The sequence below is a fragment of the Onychomys torridus genome, chromosome 17, assembly GCF_903995425.1.
Source record: "Onychomys torridus chromosome 17, mOncTor1.1, whole genome shotgun sequence".
Taxonomy (NCBI): domain Eukaryota; kingdom Metazoa; phylum Chordata; class Mammalia; order Rodentia; family Cricetidae; genus Onychomys; species Onychomys torridus.
In genome coordinates, this window is record NC_050459.1 from 61,111,887 (window position 1) to 61,133,978 (window position 22,092).

The window sequence follows — 22,092 nt, forward strand, 5'->3', positions numbered from 1 at the left end:
GATGCCATTTGTAACCTTCATAACATTAACTCCAACTGGATCTTACATCGAAATGTCAAATTGGAAGTGCAGAACTTCTAGAAGATACTTGAGAAATTAGACGTCTCCACGTTTGGCAACCTTCACAGGCCTTGGGAGCTTTCTGTAAGGCCCTGATGTACAGAGAAATAAATTGAGCTCCTTCTCTAAAACCTGGAATATGCTTGGGAGAGCTGGTAAATGCCTGGGGCCAGAGCCTATGGGAAGGAGCTGCCTCAGGTCCTGAGACCCCCACTCTTTCCACACATGCGGCTGTGTTTATCAGCCCCAATGCCACTGTGGACTTTGTTTATGTTTATGAGATACCCTGTGCTCCTCTTGTGTAACGTTGTCTAATTAGCCTTTTTCTGAATTTGCATACCTCCTTTTAAAACTGTACCTATTGATATATATTAACAAGAAACTTGCTGTTCAGTTTGGTGCAAATCTCCAGCCAGTCTGTGCTTGTGGTGAAAGCCAAGGCTGGGAATCCCTGTGCTAAGTCCCTTCGGCTCTCTCAGTCCTGTCACTCAAGCCTCACTAGCCAATCAGAGCCTCCAACAGACCCGCCCAGTAACATGGGAGGGTTCTTCCGGTTGCCAGGCTTCTGGCTGAGCTTCTCTGCAGAGAGAGTCGGAAGTTTGCCTTGGTGTGGCGCTGTGTACTCTTTTCGCGGGGAGAGCGCTGGCGATCTAAGCAGCCTTGCCATGGTGAGTGAGTAGCCTCTGTCCTCAGATGGGGAGGAGTGGCCGGCCATAGTGAGCGAGGGGCTGCTGTCCCCAGATTGGGAGGAGCTGCCAGCTGTCCGCCGGAGTTGGTGTGGTGGGTTTTCTCCTGGCTGGGTAAGAGCCAGTGGCCAGAACAGAATTCGTTTTCTTTCTGCCTGGCCCAGTGTGCTCTGTGTGGTCCTGTGGTCCTGCCTGCTCCTTGCAACTCCCAGGGCTGGGCGGCAGCATCTGAATACCTTTACTCCACCGGCTGCATCTGTGCAGGGATTGGTGGTTAGAAATGTTCTTCTTGTTGAGGTCACTGTGGAATGCTGGCTCCTGTGGTGCCTGTATTGTCGCTATGGAAGGCAGATTTGCCAAACTCTCTGAGCCCTGGTCTCGCTAATATTTTCCAGAAGTTCTGCACGCTTAACATTTAACATTTGTGTGTAGGAGCCATATGGAGTTAATTTTGTGGAGCTTATAAACTGTATCTGGTGAGTAAAGTAGCACTCCACTGCTAAACTGATGTAGAAGAGTAGAATTGATGGTAATAGAATTGATGACATAAGGATTTCTCAATTCTTAGGAGACATTAAATCACACAAAGTAGAATTTAGGCAATATCCCAAAGAAAAGTAGAATGCTAACCATACCTGTTAGGGATTAGTATGATAAAATGTAAGTGTTTGTTCACCAGGACTAACCAGCCATTAAGCTACATTCCCATAATAAAGGAGACAACCCTGATTTACAACCACTGAGTTCCACCTACCTCTGCCTCTCAAGTGCTTAGATTAAAGACGTGAGCCACCACTGCCCAGCTCTCCAGCCCTTTTGAAAAGTGGTTTTCAGTCAAGGTCTCCAGTGTTGAGGTTAACTTGATGCCGTTCTGTAGCCCCACAGGGCATTGCCCTTGCTGTCCTCCTGACTAAACACCCTAAATCCTTGGATTACAGGCCTGTAGCACCACAGAGTTCTAAAATGACCCATTCAAGTCACATAGTGGACTGTCCATTGCAGCAACAGGAAAAATTTGTTTGGGGCCTGGCTTCTCCCTTCAAACCAGAAGAGGAGGTACAGTGTACTGTGCACACTGCAGGGGAAACAGACTAGACAATAGCCAGATCACAGACTGGAGTTTAAGGCAGTGAGCTGCAGGGGTCTCCGTTATAAAGAAGGACCTGATAGGGCAGGGTGAGTGACTTCTTGTAACATTCCCCAGCATGTATTAATTCCTTCCTTGTGAATGAAGACAGACAGAATTGGTGGGTGTACAATTTAGGGAGGGTGACTTGGATTACTGAGTATTCAGTATTCAGAGTTAGGGAACTCTCCTATGCAGATATGTGCAGTTCTAGTTAACACACTTAAGTCACCTCAGAGGTTTGAGACACAGACCATTGGCTGTAAATCTGTGTCAACGTACAGCACTCAGCAGCTAACATTTTACATGGACAAAGTCATACAATGTCTTATTAATGGCATTCTCTCTACCAGGGAAGTGCCTATTATGTTTCAAAGTCATTATACCTAAGTATCTTTCCAATTATCTTTATCATTTTAAAAGGTTATTAATATTAGTTAAATTTCATTTCCTTTAAATGCATTACTGCTATAATCTCTATTTGTTTCTATTTCCCAATGTTCTTAGTCATTAAGAATTCCATTCCATTTTTTCTTAAGTATTATTTATTTATTTATTTAAATCAGTTTGGAGCACTGGTTCTCTTCTTGGGGAGGTCAGGGTTTCCTTTGAGGGATCAAATGGCCCAGTCATAGGAGAAGAGTGGCCTAAGACCATTAAAAACACGGGAATTTATATTACAATTCATAACAGTAGCAAAATTATAGTTAGCATTGAAAATAATTTTATAGAGGGGGTTCTACAACATGAGAAACTGTATTAACGGACCAGAGCATTAGGAAGGTTGAGAACCACTGGTCTAAATCAATCATTGATCTAAATCAATGTCTCCTGTTTCTCAGGCTTGCCTCACACTCTATAATTCAGAATTACTTTGAACATTTATTCCTGCCTCTGCTGCCCAGTGCTGGAAAGTGCAACTCCTTCCAGGCTGGGCCTTGATTGGTTTGTGAAAAGGAAAAATAGACCAGTGAGTGAGTGTCTTCCAACTTCTCCAGATTATATTGCAGATTTGAAAATGACATAGGACCTGTGCAAGAATTACATTCACTGACCAGTAAAGTAGGCATAGTCAAAGCACAGGTCGGGATGGGGAAGAAGTGGGGTAAAAGCTTTCCTGCTTTGACAGTAGTTGGTTGACATTAGCAACGAGCAGTGAGGTAATCAATTATAGATGATTGATCAGTGTCTTGACTAGCCATTTCTTCCATCCACACACCAGGCAATCAAGAATCTGGCTAACGAAGTGAACTTTCATGAAACCCAATTACTTTAGTTGCACTAGTTAAACAAAAATGGATGAACTGGATAAGATGGTGTGGCCCTGACTAGCAGGACTGTATTTTCCAGGTTGAAGATTACAACCTGAGAGACATGGCATGAGTAGTGCTTGGGGTGCTGTAGTAGAAATCTCTGGAGCACGTGGCCATAAAGCCTCTTTCAACTTTTGAACATAACTTTGTGTGATTATAGTTACTTCATTTCCAATTTCTCTTTCCTGCCTCCAAGCCTTCCCATTGACCCTTCATTGTTTTCTAATCCATGGCCTCTTTTTGCTTTAACAGCAGTTACTTGCTGTTCTGTGCTTGACTGCAGAACCTCTGAGCTGTGAAGCAGAGGGTTGCCTGCACAGGACATTGATGTGTAATGGAATGTGCACAGAAAGAACCTTGTGCCTTGGAAGAGGAACAGGAAGTCCTCTGGGAGAATGGAAGATTCTACTAAACTACAAATTTCCCAAATGAGGGCAATGTCTGACCATAGGGTGGAAGGGCAGAGCTGGGAAGGCCTCTGCTGTTTGAGCCATTTGATCTCTGCTCATCCAGTAGGGTAACCTCTAATGTTCCAAGGCCCAGCTGGGTAGTCTTAGCTAATGAGGGACTCTGGAAGGCTTAGCATTCAGGAGTACCAGTTGGAGGTAGCTTACAGGTTCTTTTCAGGTTTCTCCTCTGGTTCTGTTGTAGGGAGGTGTAAGGAAGACCACAAGCTATACCATAGTGAGTGTGGGAGCTACTGTCCCCAGACCAGGAAGAGTAGGTTGGACAAGCTATTGGGATCTGAGCTGCTGGGACTAGGCTATACCAAGAGTCAGAATGAGGTTCCATTGGTCCCTGTGGTGACCTGGGCAGTGGCCCTTGTCCTCTGAGTCTCCCTGAGTGTGAATTCTCTGAGGAGGGGAGGCTCTGCAGCCCAGGGTATGAGAGGGTATGATGCTTTTAATACCACTATCCAGTGTGCACACAAAGAAATTGCTTTTGGTGTACAGTGGAAAGACAGATTGGAAAAATGAAGGCCTGGCTTCTAAAAGTTCTGAACATTACATTCCACTTTCAGGTTTCTTATAATTGTTACAGATGGTTTAGAAAATGGTGGAGAGAGGTAATGAAGGTCATCCAGCAATACATAATTATATTGCTTTTAACTTTCTGCTGCTGCTAGCCACCATGGTGGAATTCAGTGAAGTTCAGTTTTAGGGGACAAACAAGTTTCTGGAATGCCTCCAAAGGTATCTCAATTTTGAATGGTGTTGGGCAGGTGGATAGAGAAGATTCCACATCTCGTGTCATAATTCATGTGGCAGGAAGCAAACATTAAATTATTCTTCTACATTGTTTTGTGCATCCATAGGGCTGAGTTTGCCTAAAACCACAGTGGGCAAGAAGAGCTGTAGAGCCCTAGTGGCTCTAGAGGAGATCACCTACATTTGTAGAAAGGGCTCTAGAGCATGGAGCCTCTCTGGAAGAAATATCAGTAGCTGGAGAGTAAGAAACAAAAGTTTGAGTCACTTTGAGTTAATTTTGTCTGAGTTGTGAAGTCCATGCCTCTTTAATTTATATACATGTAGAATCATAGGTAGCTGGGTAACATTGGTCAAGATCACAGTTATCCTGGCTACTTTCTTTTGGTCTTTTTATGAAAAGTTGATTGTATTTTCCTACTTTTGATCTTGGCTTATTCTCTCCATCCCTTTTATTCTTTCAAAAATATTGTACACATTCTTGATTATTGTAGCTTTGTAGTAAATATAGAAGTCACATTGTGTCAATCTCTGTACTATTTTTTCATAATCCCATTGAGCATTCTGAGTATTTCCACTTGCATGTAGCTTTGGAATCAGCTTTCCTGTTATAAATTATTGGGCATTGTCTTTGGATTGTATTCAATTTATGGTGCAGATTGAGCATATACAACCTCTTAATGTTGATGCCTCATGTTCCCAAGGATTATTAATTTACTTTATTTATTTAGGTTTTATTGTTAATTTGTGAAAGACTTTTAGTGTATTGAATAAAAAGTATTATGGGGCTTGGTAGGTCACTCAGCACATATTCCTCTTGGGGATAACTTGAATTCAGATACCAGCACCCAAACTGGGAGGTGCATAACCACCTGCTACTCTAGGTCCAGGATATATGATAACCCCTTTTCTGGTGTGTCACCTGTACAAATATGGAAGACATTCTTTCTTCACACACATTCATAAAAATGGGAATAGATTTGTTTTCAAAAGTTCTTGTGACTTATAAAGCAATTAGAAGAGAACAAGTTGCTTTAGGTGTATAATACAAGTCGTTCAATGTTTGATTAAAAGTCTGTTATCTTGCACTTGGTTTGGAAAAGTTTTCCTTTACTCACTCTGATGCAGACTTACATCTAATCATCCATCATAGGAAAATGATCCTAACTTTCATGAGTAAGAAGGTAGATATGCATAGTTAGTATAGCAAAAGTTATTATTTTATTATGCTGGTGGTCATCACACAAGGTTCACACTCTAAATTCCTAACTATGGTCCCTAAACCTATTTCTCTAAGGTTGCTCACCTGTATCTCAGCCAAAGAGGAGATCCAGTCTTTAACAGAAGACTCTGATTCAAGAGTCAGGATCCTGGGGGAGATGCTCTGGCCACAGGGCTGAACAAAGTGATGTCTCTCTAAATGTGCAGAGCAGAGCATTGCTCTTGGTATCTACTTATAGACTGTCCAGTGGGTGTCATGAGGTTCTAGGACTGTGTCTGATTATCTGGAATGAGTTATCAGTGATTTCTGGTTATTAGGTACAGACTTGAGTGTAGTCGGCTCCCTGACTAAGCTAAATTTTTATATCTAAGAGGCCTTTTTTTTTTTAATGCTCATTACATTACATCCCCTTGAGGCATACACAATGCTTATGAGGGCCACATATAAGAATTATTAGCAATTTCACAGCAATTTGCAAATTCAGGGCACAACATTAAGAAGAGAAAGCAAGCCAGGCAGTGGTGGCACACACCTTTAATCCCAGCACTTGGGAGGCAGGGGCAGGTGGATCTCTGTGAGTTTGAGGCCAGCCTGGGCTGCAGAATGAATTCCAGGAAAGGTGCAAAGCTACACAGAGAAATCCTATCTCAAAAAACCAAAAAATAAAAAATAAAAAGAGAAAGCATACAGTAAGTATCCTAATTACTAATAGACAAATAAATCCAGGAAAACAAATTTTAGGCAACAAAACATACAACTATTTAAGCAAATGGTCAAAATAATGTAGATAACAGGATATTGCTGTGATCCTTTGGAATATATGTATTTCCCTGAATTTATATTTTCTCCATATTTGGTATGTATCAAGTTGAAAATACATTCCAAAATAAGAGGAGATGCAATCACTTTCAAACAAAAGTTGTTAAGGGTTGTGGCTGTAGGACTCATAGTCGAGCATCATCCTTACCTGATCAGTGTCAATTAAGACTGTGGTTCATGGCCAAGGGCTAGATAGTTCTTCCTTTATTAATAAAAAAGAGCAACTAAGAGTCCAGGACGCTTCATAATTAGCTTCCAGTGTTGTTTCTCAGCTTTTTGTATTGTTAATATTACAACAAACCAAGTGATAAATATAAAGTATCAAGAAGTCTGGTGAGTCTCCAGAACCATTCATCTCTGCTCTATGGCCAATGTATATATGTCCTCTTTTGGCAAGAATGGCAAAGATGTGGGATCCACAGGAAATGTGGGCAGGGGGAAAGGGTGGCTTCAGCTGGTGATCTGTTGCAGAACTAGGTATGAACCACAGGGAATTGGATCTGGGGGAACAGAGTTCGCCTCTACCTTTTATGCTCTTCCTGCTACATCTTTCATAATAATCCTGAGAACTGGGAGGAGATTGAGCTATAAATGTTGCTTTAATTCCATTCATTTGCCTGCAGACCTAATGATGTCATTGTTTTTCTCTGCTGAGTAGTACTCCATTGTGTATATGTACTACATTTTCTTTATCCATTCTTCAGTTGAGGGCATCTAGGTTGTTTTCAGGTTCTATCTATTACAAATAATGCTGCTATGAACATAGCTGAGCATATGTCCTTACGGTATGATTAAGCATTCCTTGGGTATATGCCCAAGAGTAGTATAGCTGGGTCTTGAGGAAGATTGATTCCCAATATTCTGAGAAACTGCCATACTGATTTCCAAAGAAGCTATATAAGTTTGCACTCCCACCAACAGTGGAGGATTGTTTCCCTTGCTCCACATCCTCTCCAACATAAACTGTCTTCAGTGTTTTTGATCTTAGCCATTCTGACAGGTGTAAGATGGTATCTGAGTCATTTTGATTTGCTGATGACTAAGGATGTTGAGCAATTCCTTAAATGTCTTTCAGCCATTTGAGATTCTTCTGTTGGGTTTTCTCTTTTTGGCTCTGTAGCCTATTTTTTAATTGGGTTGTTCATTATTCTGATGTTTAATTTCTTGAGTACTTTATATATTTTGGAGATCAGCCCTCTGTCAGATTGGGGTTGGTGAAGATCTTTTCCCATTCTGTAGGCTGCTGTTTTGTCTTATTTACTGTGTCCTTTGTTTTACAGAGGCATCTCAGTTTCAGGCGATCCCATTTGTTAGTTGTTGCTTTCAGTGTTTATGCTACTGGTGTTATATTCAGGAAGTGGTCTCCTGTGCCAATGCATTCAAAACTACTCATGACTTTTCTCTTCTATTAGGTTCAGTGTAAGTGGTTTTATATTGAGGTCTTTGATCCACTTGGGCTTGAGTTTTGTGCATGGTGATAGATATGGATCTATTCAAAATCATCTACATGTTGACGTCCAGTTATGCCAGTACCATTTGTTGAAGATGGTTTTTCCCCCATTGTACAATTTTGGCTTCTTTGTCAAAAATCAGGTGTTCATAAGTGTGTGGATTGATGTCAGGGTCTTCAATTTGATTCCATTGGTCCACATGTCAGTTTTTATGCCAGTACCAAGCTCATTACTGTAGCTCTATAATAGAGCTTGAGGTCAGGGATCATGATGCCTCCAGAGGTTGCTTTATTATACAAGATTCTTTTAGCTATCCTGGGTTTTTTGTTTTTCCAAATGAAGTTGACTATTCTTCTTTCCAGATCTGTGAAGAATTGTGTTGGGATTTTTATGGGGATTGCATTGAATCTGTAGATTGCTTTTGGTAAGATTGCCATTTTCATTATCCATGACCATGGGAAATCTTTCCATTTTCTGCTATCTTCTTCAATTTCTTTCTTCAGAGACTTCAATTCTAGTCATACAGGTCTTTCACTTGTTTAATTAGAGTTACCTCAAGGTATTTTGTATTATTTGTGGCTATTGTAAAGGGTGATATTTCTCTGATTTCTTTCTCAGCCCATTTGTCATTTGCATATAGGAGAGCTACTAATTTTTTTGTTAATCTTGTATCCTGCCACATTACTGAAGGTGTTTCTCAGCTTTAGGAGTTCCCTGGTAGAATATTTGGGGTCTCTTATGTATCATATCAGTTGAAATAATGAAAGTTTGACTTCTTCCTTTCCAATTTGTATCCCCTTTTGTTGTCTTACTGCTCTAGCTAAAACTTCAAGTACTATATTGAATAAATATGGGGAGGGCAGGCAACCTTGTTCCTTACTTTATTGGAATCACTTTGAGTTTCTCAACATTTAATTTGATGTTGGCTATTGGCTTGCTATAAATTGCCTTTATTATGTTTAGGTATGTTCCTTGTATTCCTGAACTCGCCAAGACCTTTATCATGAAGGGGTGTTGGATTTTATCAAAGGCCTTTTCACATCTAATGAGATGATCATGTGGTTTTTTTTCTTTCATTTTGTTTATATGTTGTGTTACATTGACAGATTTTTCTATGTTGAACCATCCCTGCATCTCTGGGATGAAGCCTACTTGATCATGGTGGATAATGTTTTTGATGTGTTCTTGGATTCTGTTTGCCAATATTTTATTGAGTATTTTTGCATCAATGTTCATGAGGGAGACTGGTCTATAATTCTCTTTCTTTGTTGCATCTTGGTGGTTTGGAAATAGAGTAACTGTAGCCTCATAAAAAGAGTTTGGTAATGTTCCTTCTGTTTCTATTCTGCAGAACAATTTGAAGAGTATTGGTATTATCTCTTCTTTGAAAATCTGGTAGAAGCCTGCATTGAAACCATCTGTTCCTGGGCTTTTTTTGGGGGGGAGGCAGTTTGGGAGAATTTTAATGACTGTTTATTTTCCTTAGGGGTTATTGGTCTATTTAAATTGTTTATCTGGTCTTGATACCAATTTTAGAAAATTGTCCATTTCTTTTAGATTTTCTAATTTTGTGGAGTATAGTTTTTTGAAGTATGGCTTGATGATTTTCTGGATTTCCTTGTTGTCTGTTGTTATGTCTCCCTTTTTATTTCTGATTTGGTTAATTTGGATACACTTTTTGGTTAGTTTGGATAAGGACTTGTCTATCTTGTTGATTTTCTCACTTAGTTTCATTGATTCTTTGTATTGTTCTCTTTGTTTCTATTTTATTGATTTCAGCTCTCAATTTGATTATTTCCTGGTATCTATCCCTCCTTGATGACTTTGCTTCTTTTGTTCTGCAGAATTTAAGTTTGCTTAATTTGTTAAGTTGCCAGTATGAGATTTCTCCAACTTCTTTATGTGGGTATTTAGTGCTATGAATTTTCCTATTAGCACTGCCTTCATAGTGTCCCATAAGTTTGGGTATGTAGTGCATTCATTTTCATTGTATTCTAGGAAGTCTTTAATTTCTTTCTTATTTTTTCTTTGACCCATTGGTGATTCAGTTGATCATTATTCAGTTTCCATGATATTGTAGGCTTTCTATAATTTTTGTTGTTGTTGTTGTTGTTGTTGTTGTTGAAATCTAACTTTAAGCCATGGTGATCTGATAAGATACAGAAAGTTATTCCAATTGTTTTGTATCTGTCGAGATTTGCTTTGTTGCCAAGTATGTGGTTGATTTTAGAGAACGTTCAGGGGGTGCTGAGAAGAAGGTATATTCTTTTTTGTTAGGGTGGAATGTTCTGTAGATATCTATTAAGTCCATTTGAGTCATAACATCTGTTCATTCCCTTATTTCTCTGTTAAGTTTCAGTCTGGTAGATCTGTCCAGTGGTGAGAATGGGGTGTTGAAGTCTCCCACTACTAGTGCATGGGGATTTATTTGATGTGTGATTTAAGCTTTAGTAATGTTTCTTTTACAAATCTGTGTACCCTTGTATTTAGGGCATAAATGTTCAGAACTGAAATTTCATCTTGGTGGATCTTTCCTGTGATGAGTATGCAATGTCCTTCCTAATCTCTTTTAATTGATTTTAGTTTGAAGTCTATTTTGTTAGATATTAGGATAGCTACACCAGTTTGCTTCTTAAGTCCTTTTTGTTGGAAATTCTTTCCCCAGCCTTTTCCTCTGATGTAGTGTCTGTCTCTGAAGATGAGGTGTGTTTCTTGTATGCAGCAAAAGGATGAATCCTGATTTTATATCCATTCTGTTAGCCTGTGTCTTTTTACAGGTGAATTGAGTACATTGATATTAAGGGATATTAATGACCAGTGATTGTTAATTCCTGTTATCTTTTGGTGGTAGTGTGTGTGTGTGTGTGTGTGTGTGTGTGTGTGTGTGTGTGTTTCCCTTCTTTGGGATTTACTGCTGTGGGGTTATCTATTGCTTGTGTTTTCATGGGTGAATCTGACTTCCTTAGGTTGGAATTTTCTTTCTAGTGCTTTCAGTAGGGCCGGATTTGTGGATAGGTATTCTTTAAATATGGTTTTGGCCTGGAATGTTTTGTTCACTCCATCTATGATGATTGAAAATTTTGCTGGTTATATTAGTCTAGGCTTGTATCCATTGTCTCTTAGTGTCTGCATTACATCTGTCCAGGACCTTCTGGATTTCAAAGTCCCTATTGAGAAGTCAGGTGTTACTTTGATAGATCTGCCTTTATAAGTCACTTGGCCTTTTTCCTTTGCTGCTCTTAATATTCTTTCTTCATTATGTATGTTTAGTGCTTTAACTGTTATGTAATGAGGGGTCTTTGGGGGGGGGTCTAGTCTATTTGGTGTTTTACAAGCTTCTTGTATCTTCATAGGTCTTTCCTTCTTTAAGTTGGGAATGTTTTCTCCCATGATTTTGTTGAATATATTTTTTTGTGCCTTTGAGTTGGTATTCTTCTCTTTCTTCTATCCCTATTATTCTTAGGTTTGATATTTTCATGGTGTCCCAGATTTCCTGGATATTTTGTGTTATGAATTTTTTGGCTTTGGTGTTTTCTTTGATGAATCTATTTCTCTATTGTATCTTTTACACCAGAGATTCTCTCTTCCATCTCTTGTATTCTGTTGGTTATGCTTGCATCTGTGTTTCCTGTTTGTTTACTCAGATTTTCTATTTCCAGCATTCCCTCTGTTTGTGTCTTCTTCATTGTTTCTATTTCACGTTTCCTGTCTTGAACTGTGTTCTTTACATTTTTAATTGTCTTTTCATGGTTTTCTTGGCTTTTTTTTAAAGGATTTATTGATTTCTTCCAATTTTTTGTTTGTCTTGTCCTCAACTTATTTAAGGGAATTTTTCATTTCCTCTTTAAAGGCCTCTAGCATCTTCATGAAGTTATTTTTAGGGTTGCTTTCTTTTGCTTCTTCTACACTGTGATGTTCAGGTCTTGCTGTTGTAGAAGGGCTAGGTTCTGGTGATGCCCGACTTCTCTTTATGTTGTTGTATGTATTTTTTGCATTGACATCTACCTATTTCTTCCTCCAAGAGGTGCAAGAGGTGCCTTTATCTGAGCAAGCTGCTATTGGTCTAATCTGTGCTTTCTGTGTCTGGGTCTCAGGGAGCCCCTCTCATTCCAATATTAGCTCTTGATCTAATAGAGCTGGCAGATTCAGTATCTCAGGGAGCTGCTCTTGGTCCAATCCAAGCTAGCTGACTCTGTGGCTTAGGGAGCCCCACTCTTGGTCTTATCAGGGCTCTTGGTCCAGTCAGAGCTGGCAGATTCTGTGTCTTAGGAAGCTGCAGGTGTTGCAGAGGAATGGCTGTTGGGGTAGGGCATGGGTCTTATGAATTGCTGGGTTCAATGGAGGGTTTTGGTGGGGAGCCTGCCCACAGGAGTCTTCCCTGCTGGCCGGAAACTGGGGCAGAAATATGTGTGTGTTCCCAGGGACTGGTTATGTCCCAGGGCCTAGGTCCTAGAGCTCCTTGCTTTCTTTAAGGGATTTAGTCACTTCTAAGGACCTCTGTCATCTAAAAGTTTGTTTTAAAGTCTTTTATTGTTCTTCATCTTTGTTGGAATATTCAGAGCTTGCTGTAGTAGAATAACTGAGCTCTGGTGATGATGTATTCCCCTAGCTATTGTTGATTGTGTTCTTAAGCTGGCATCTAGGTATCTAGGTTTGGGATAATTATGGATCTGGGTGACTGAGTTTGTTTTTGTTGGATGGGTGTTTTGTACCTATGTCTGTATTTGCTTTCTGGTCTTCTGGTCTGTCTGAGCTATTGTACTGAGGTTTCCTCCCCACCCACGTTGGGGACTTGAAATCTGGTAGCAGGTATGGCCTCTGTTCCAGCAGCAAATATTGGTCCAAGTGTGGTCTGAGGAGAGGCAAAGAGGGGAGGGTAAGTGAAGGGGCACTGTGAGATTGGGGGAGGTCTGTGGGCAGGTGGCCTACATGGACTTCTGACAGCTGGTGTGTTCTTTGTTAGAGCAGGCCATTTCCACCCTAGTTGGGAGCTAGGACACAGCAACAAGGAGTGAAGTGGGATTGGGGACGGTGTTGGACTTTAATAGTGAAGGAGGTTCATGAGTGGGCAGCCTACCTAGATTTCTGATGGCTGGTGTGGACTCTAGTCCAGCAGGGAGTCTTAACCTGGGTTTGTCTCCCTGTTCTTCTAGCTTGTGTGGTCTGCACTTGAGCATGGGATGTCTGTATGAGTTGGAGGCTGGGACACAGCCACATTCCTCTCTTTCTGAATGGGAATGTGTGCTGTGTCATTGTATGTTGCAAAGGTTTAATTTGTTTCTTGATTTTACAAGATGTCACAGTCAAAAGATTGTCTTGAGTATCAGAAGATACTTGGGACATTTGAACATGTTGGGCTGTTACAGACTGATGATCATTGAAATTTGAATAATTGCTTTTTCATTTCTTTTTTGTTGTTTTTCTTTTTTTATTTATTCTCTCATATAATACTTCCTGACTACAGCCTCCCCTACCTTCAGTCCTCCCAGTCACCCCTCCTTCTGACTCTCCAAGTTATACTGCTCCTCTCATTCCCTTCAAAAAAGAGCAGGCCTCCCAGGGATATGAACTGAATGTATCATAACAAGATGCAATAAGACTAGGCACAAACACTCATATGAAGGCTGAATTAGGCAACCCAGTAAGAGGAAAAGAGTCCAAGAGCAGGCAAATCAGTCAGACACACCCCCACTCCTACTGTTAGGAGTTCCACAAACACACTAAGGTGACCAACCACAGTATGTATGCAGAGGACTTGGCACAGACCCATACAGGCTCCATGATTGCTGCTTCAGTCTGTGAGTCCCTATGATACCTGCTTAGTTGATTTTGTGGGCTGTGTTCTCCTTGTGTCCTTGACCCCTCTGGCTCCTACAGTCCCACCCCCTTCTGCACAGTTCCCATCAGCTGCAGGAGGAAGCACCTCTAATGACAATTGGGATAGGTACTGGTATATGATTACAGCAGAATATAATTAGGCATCATTTCCTTGACTTTTTTCCCTTTTGGTCAGTTGCCTACGGTTCTACCCTAGTTCTCTGAGCCATCTAACTTCTGGTTCCTGTTCATCTAGGCAGTGTTGGACATGGGCTCCCTTTTTTGGCTTGGGCCTTAAGTTAAACCAGTCATTGGTTGGCCACTAAACAAACTGTGAGCCACCATTGCTCCAGCATATCTTGTAGACAGGACAAGTGTGGGTCAAGTAGTCTGTGTCTGTTTGGTGTCCTAGTCCCACCACTGACTTATGCGGTTACAGAAGATGGCAAGTTCAAGTTCAGGCTCTGTATTCTTGATTTCCTAGAATCCTCACTTGGGGCACCCTAATAGCTTCCAGGAAGTTTCCACTGCACTAGGTTTTCACATCACCCTCTAAAACTCATCTCTCCCTGTATTCTCTCCCTCTGTCTGTTCCTTACCTGATCCTTCCTGTGTTCCTACCCCCAGTCTACCCACAAAAATCTCTCTTCTCTTCCTAGGTAAATCCATGCATTCACCCCCACTACCCCTACAGCCATCCTTGTTACTTAGCCTTTTTGGGTCTGTGGATTGTACTATAATTATTCTTTACTTAACAGTTTATATCCACTTATAAGTGAGTACACATATGTTTGTCTATGTGGTTCTGGGTTGCCTCACTTAGGATAATAAAGAACTCAAGAACTTTCTCTATAGTGGAAGCTTAGCAAGGTGTCCTAAGAGTGAGACTTCATCCTGTTAGGCCTTCAATTAATGGAAGGAATAGGCCCCAGAAAGAAGTTTCATATAAAACCTGATGCAAACTGTGGTCCAAGTTCAGCAGGGTCCATCCCAATTTAGAATCCAAACTTTTGCTGGTTCTGGGAAAAAAAATAAAAAATTCAGGTCTGTGGTTTCAGTTCAGCCCTGATGCAGGAATCAGTGTTTTGCAGAGTCAGAGCTCCAGTGAGGAGACTGTGACAGTTCGTTTCATGAAGCTGTGAGGTTGAAGCATGGGTTGCCTTTTCAGACCACAAGATGTTGAGATACCTAAGCTGTGAGATATCTGCCATGCAAAGCTGCACATAGGGAGTGGAAGTAACCAAAGAGAGATGTATGAGAAGTTGCAGGGAAAATGTGACTTCAAAGCCCTTTGAAACTGAAGCCCCATGTGTCTCAGACAGCTACTGGATTTGGTGTTTGCCCTGCTGGTTTCACTGTTGCCTTGGTCCAGTCTTCTCTCACTATGTCCCCTATCCCCCTTTTGGAATGGGAATGAGTATTCTGTGCCATTGTACGTGGGAAAGATATAACCTGTTTTTTTGATTTCACAAGACTTCACAGTCAAGCAATTGTCCTAAGTGTCAGAAGAGACTTTGGACATTTGAACAGTACAAGAGCTGTTGAAGACTATGGACATTGAAGTTAGACTAAATGCATGTTCATCATGGGATGACCATAAGCCTATAGTGGCCTAGGTCAGAATCTAGTTGATTGAATGAAAAAGGCACCAGATAGGATAAAGTATTTGAACACTTGTCTCTCCTTGGTGACTTTCTTTGGAGTGCTTGTGGAGCTTTTAATAGGAGGAGCCTTTCTGGATTAAATTCCTCATTGAGGATGGGATTTGAGTGTCTATAGCCTTAACCAATTTCCTCTTCTTTGTGTCCTGCTATCGTGATTTCACCATTATAGGTGGTATCACTAAATCACCAGAAGCAATTTATGTTCAATGCTAAGCCATTTTGCTAACCTGATACGTTTTTGTTTTTGTTTTTGTTTTTTTTTAATTTTTGTTGTTTTTGTTTTTGTGGACAAGGTTTCTCTGTGTAGCCCTGGCTGTCCTGAAAATAGCTCTGTAGACCAAGATGGCTGGCCTCAACTCAGAAATCCTAATTTTTCTGGATCCTACATGCTAGGATTAAAGGTGAGCCAATATGCCTGGGGTTTTGTTTCATTTTGTTTTTATATTAGTGACTTCTGGGCCTGGAATGCAGGTTTTTATACATGTCAAGCATATGCTGTTGTGCTGAGCTTCATCCATATCTTGAATTTGGCAGAGGGTATCATTCTTTTTCCAAGGATGGCATTATACTGCCTGAGCCTGCTGAGTCACTAGATTGCAAGTGTGTTACATTCTTTCTACCTATTGTGTTTGTTTTGAATTATTTTGAACAAATATGAGTCTTTTTCCTGTAAGCTGGGGTATGCACCACATGTGTGGCTGGTCCCCAGAGTAGTCAGAAGATGGCCTCAGAACACCTGAACATGGAGTAATGGATTGTTGTGAGCCCCATGTAAGTACTGTCAATTGAGATCACCTATCTGCAAGACCAGCAACCACTCTTAACTGCTGAGCCCACTCTCCTGCCTTGTGTTGTTTATGATCAACATTTGCATTGTTAATGTTTTCATTTGTCCATTTGTAACTATTTAAACATGCACTCCCTTTTAATAATATTATTGTTCCAGTTTATACTGAGGCTCTTCAGTTTTCTGGAAGATGAACACAGAACCAGAGTAAATGCATAACTCTTTATAGGAACTTTAGTAAATATCTCTGGGTTCTTCTATATTTTTGTTTGTTTTATTGATTTTTATTGGGGAGATGAAGTCTTACTAATACATAACTCTGGCTGTCCTGGAACTCACTGTATATGCCAGGCTGGCATCCTACTCAATTAAATTTACCTACCTCTGCCTCTTGAGAGCTGAAATTAAAGTCATGAGCCTCAACAGCCAGCTTACCCATCTTTTTACTAGCTAGTAAGTTTTCATACATTTTTTTCAAAATGTACTCAGTACCATTGATCTGTTTGCTTGTCTCTCTCCTTATGTCTGTTTATTTGCATTTCTCTTCCAAGGGTATATTCTAGTCAAAGTGCAGAAATTATAGAGGAACTTCATTATTCAGTTTTTTTTCTAAAATAACTTGATGATTACATAGAAGTTCTGTATCATGGAATAAATGTGGGGAGCACCAGAATTTTATATAAGTATCTTGTCAAGGAAGTGTACATTTACAATGTTGTCACTATCACACTTTCTGTTGTACACATGTATGGGATATTTTAGAATTCAGTGACCTATGGTGATGTGCATGTTGACTTCACTGAGGAAGAGTGGGCTTTGCTGGATTCTTCCCAGAAGAATCTCTACAGAGATGTGATGCTGGAGACCTACAGAAACCTCACTACTGTAGGTAAGATTAATATTCCTTCATGTTTTAAAATAAGGGAACAACTCATTCTTGGTTATTGATAATCTTCTGTAATTTTGGTTGAGAAAGAGGAAGAATGAGGTGAATAAATCAGGCATTGTTTTAAGGTTCACTGAACACAGTTACTTAAATATTGCACAATTTCTAATAATATATCATACGTTTCCTGGTACTATATTTTAGGCTACAGTTGGGAAGACCATATTATTGAAGAACATTGTCAAAGTTCCAGAAGACATGGAAGGTAATTTTTATGTGCAAGGTGATACAAGTGTTCCTGTGGAGAAATTTTAATATGTCCTAGAAGTTTTAAAGAAAATCAACAATATAAATAAGCACAGCTTAAATTGTATTGATGATTATTAAATTCTCAAAAAAAATATCCTCAATGTGAGGTAGCTAATATGTGTTTACAAGGCACTCTTCTAAGAAAGAAGAAAGGAAACAGTGCCTTAACTGATAACATCATTTGAATCATAGCCCTATGAGAGATATGCTGTATAACGGCCAGCCCATTTAGTTTCATACCACCCAGATATTACAAAAGGTATGCATGTTGAATAGGTGATAAGTATTTGTCCAAACCCTTTTAGTAAGCAAAGAGTCCATATGTCACTCTGGAATAAGCCATGTAAGCATAGGAATATGGAAAAAATCAACTTATCTCTCTCTCAAATATAGGAAGATATATAGTAGTCCCCACTTTGAGTAGACTTGTAGAATGTGATACAAGTTTACAATTAATTGGTTTTACAACTTCATTGAGAATACATCAACAAACTCATACCAGAGAAATTCACTTTGCAAATGTAGTATGACTCACAGTATAGGAAAATTTGCAAATGCAAAATTGTGGTAAATCTCTGAGTTCCTCCAGTTCTCTTTAAATATTTGAAAAATCTCATTTAGAAAAAAATATGCTACAAATGTGAGCCATATAATAAAGGCTCTTACTGTCACAGGCATTTTCAAAGATGCAAAACAATCCTTTATGAATAGGAACACCATGAGTGTAAACCTTAAAATGGGATTCCTCTTTATAATTAGACCAAATTGTAAAATTAATTCATACAGATGTAACGATTCATCAGTGTAATGAATGTGGTAAAGCTTTTTACATTTGCCAATTATCTTTGCAGGTATGAAAGTAGTCATACTGGAGAGAAAACCTCTGAGTATACTCAGTGTAGTAAAGACTTTGCATATCACAGGCATCTTCAAAGGCAAGAAAGAATTCATGCTGAACAGCAACCCTATGAAAGTCTTCAACATGGTGAAAACTTTGTACGCCACAGTAGTCTCCGAAGAACATATACTGGAGTGAAACCCTATGGATGTAATCAATGTAGTAAAGCTTTTGCACATCACAGTAGTCTCCGAGTACATAAAAGAACACATACTGGAGAGAAACCTTACAAATGTAATCAATGTGGTAAAGCCTTTGCACGTCAGAGTCATCTTCAGAAACATAAAAGAACACATACTGGAGAGAAACCCTACAAATGTAATCAATGTGGCAAAGATTTTGCAGATCCCACTCATCTTCAAGTACATAAAAGAACACATACTGGAGAGAAACCTTATGAATGTGATCAATGTGGGAAAGCCTTTTCACAAAATAGTAGTCTCCAAATACATAAAAGAATACATACTGGAGAGAGACCCTATGAATGTGATCAATGTGGGAAAGCCTTTTCACAAAATAGTAGTCTCCAAATACATAAAAGAACACATACTGGAGAGAAACCCTATGAATGTGACCAATGTGCTGAAGCCTTTGCATGTTACAGTGGTCTCCGAATGCATAAAGGAACACATACTGGAGAAAAACCCTATGAATGTAACCAGTGTGGTAAAGCTTTTGCACATCATAGTAGTCTCCGAGTACATAAAGGAAAACATACTGGAGAGAAACCCTATGAATGTAATCAATGTGGTAAAGCCTTTGCATGTCATGGTTCTCTCCGAATACATAAAAGAACCCATACTGGAGAGAAACCCTATGAATGTAATCAATGTGGTAAAGCCTTTACATTTAACAGTAGTCTCCGATTACATAAAAGAACACATACTGGAGAAAAACCCTATAAATGTAATCAGTGTGGTAAAGCCTTTGCACGTCAAAGTCATCTGCAACTACATAACAGAACACATACTGGAGAGAAACCCTACAAATGCCGTCAATGTGATAAAGCCTTTACATGTAGCAGTAATCTTAGAATTCATGAGAAAAAATCACATTGTAGAGAAACCTTATAAATGTTAGTTTGGTAAACTTTGCACTTCATGATAGTCTTTATACACAAGTAAAACTTTTAGTGTGTAATTGGTCTGTTCAAGCTTTTGCATATCACAGTAATCTTTGAGGACCTGAAAATAAAACTAGTACAGAAGGGAATCTGGCTATGAAGGATTTGGTAAGATCTTTAGCCAACACACTTATATTCAGTTACTCAAGATTATTCTGGAGAAAAGATCTGATGTGTCAACAATCTGTTCAAGTATTATGATGTCCCTATGAATTAATATGAGGAGGTAACCCTTTTAGATTTCATAGCTCTCTTCAATTACATGAAATAATTCATCCAGGTGTAAAACTTTATGGATGTGTATTAGTGCCTTTTCTGTTTCTGTGATAAAACATAATGTCTAAGTCAATTTACAGAAGAGTTTAATTTGGCCCTTGGTTGCAGAGTATTACAGGATCACTATGAAAATGGCATGGCAACAATTATCAGATGTGGTAGGTAAAGCAGAAAGCTAAGAACTCACATCATCAATCTGTAGCATGAAGCAGAGAGTGGGATCTTAAAATGGTGTACAGATGTAAACTCTCAGGCCCACCCACCCCCAGTGGCATATTTCTTCCAGGACAGCATTTCCTAAATCTTCCCAAATGATACCATCAACTGAGAAGGATTCATTTCTCTAACTTCAAGCCTCATGCTTGCTTTCTGTTACATGAACTAATTCATGATGAAGAAAAACTCTGTAAGCCTTCAGATGCCTCAACACCTGTGTTACAGTGATGAATGCTTACATAAGAAGAATATTCATGAGTAAAAACTTTTTAATGATTTGTTTTCATTTTAAATTTGTGATATCAATGTGCCTTTGTTGATATGTATATGTTTATGCTGGTTCCCAAGAAGATTAGACCCTGTAATCTTGTAGCAGGAATTTCAGGAAATTGTCAAAAACCTGACCCTGGTCCTGGGGATGAATTTGTCTTAACTGCTTGGTCATGTCTCTCGCACTATAAATGTTTTGAAGACTTTATATATCAACTTGATGTTAGAAAATAGAAAAGAACTCATGTAAGAGAAAAATCCTATTCATGTAAATAATGGCAAAGACTTTAAGTATCAAAGTTGTCTTCAGTTTCAAGGAAAAATGTTGTCTCATTTCTTTTTCATTATATCCTGAAATAAGTAAATTATTTATCATGTTCATGCAAGTGTAATGGTGAAGATCAACATCTGTAGTTGGGTTTGTATTTTGAAATACTTGGAGTAGGTATAGAATTTGCTGTATGTGTGGCAAATCCATTTAGTGAAGTTTATTTTATGGTCCTTGTATTCATTCTGTGGCTATTGTTTATTTTTTTGCACTTTCACTTGGTCGATACATATTTTTCCACTGCAGTGTATAGAATGTGATGCCCATCATCTAAATGGTCAATTGTTTATTTGAAGATCAGGCAGTGTGTGGTCATACTTTTCAATTAAGGGTGTCTGTGGAAGGGTATTGGGTTGTTGTTCCTGGTTTTGTTTTTTATATATTCACAAATTCCCTTGATATGTTCTTTTTGTTATCTAGCTTGGCTTGGATATCTGTAATTAGTCTTGATTCTCATGTGTCAGCCTCTTGAACACGAGTCCAAGGATAGAAGATGTACCCCCAATATTTGCTGTTTTCTCTACACATTTTAACAATGTTATGTTAAAATGCTTAATAGAAGAGAATATAAGAAAAAATAAATACCTCATGTGTGTATCTAATGCAGCATTTTTATCTCTCTGACTGAGATGTAATAAAGTATGATAATCAGCAATTTACTGTATATTTCACAGCATAGCTTGATTTGATATGGATATGTATATATTATTTGATATTTAATATGTCTTCATGTCCCTATTAGTTGCCTATTTGGCACTTCATCTTGAAGTACTACCTTCTAGGTGAAATATCTAAAGATGCCAGATAACATAACACCAATGGGATTTATTTTCCAAAAAATGTGGTGTGTGGTGTGTGTGTGTGTGTGTGTATTTCTGTGTGTCTGTGTGTTGTAATTATTGATTTTTAGGCTATGACAAATATGTGGAGACTAAAGACAACTTTGTGGAGTCTACTTTTATATATATATATCAAGGTCAGGTACCAGCCCTGCGCACCACAGACATTTTCCACCAAGCCTTCTCACTGATTCACAAATAAGATTAGTTGAAACATTGCATCAATAAAGTGTTGTCTTCAGGTTGTAAATATATATTGCCATCTCAGGATGGATGAAAACAGGATAATTTGAATAATAAATTGTATTTGCAAGTGAAAATGATATATTATCTTTTTCTATTATCCCTCCCTCCCTTCCTCCCTCCCTGGAATGTGTTAGTTTATTCTGAGGACTAAACATTTGTTTATAACATTTTCTCAGAATCACAAATGAATGTCAGATAATTTTGTCTGGGTAAAATTGGTTGCTGCTAAGTCTGATCTCTAAGAGACCCATATTATTCCTACAAGTTTGTCTCTTATTTCTATATTTGGGCTGTGGCAAATACACACTCCCATACCAGCACATACATAAATAATTTTTAAACATAAATAAGGGCTAATGAGGTAGCTTTCAGCCAAACTTGACTCCCAAGGTTTCATCTCTAGAACTCACATAGGGAAAGTAGATAATTGACACCTGTAAGTTGTCCTCTTGCTGTCACATGCACCATGGCACAGGTGTATATATACACACAGTTCAACATTTCTTAAGTAGCTGAAGTTAACAAAGCAAAGAAAATAACCCAATTATTAA

General features: G+C 39.1%; 1 pseudogene; it reads left to right on the top strand.

Annotated features, from left to right (window-relative positions):
* Window positions 1–628: 628 nt before the first annotated feature.
* On the top strand, window positions 629–21,603 carry LOC118597636 (annotated as a pseudogene).
* The last annotated feature ends 489 nt before the right edge of the window (window positions 21,604–22,092 follow it).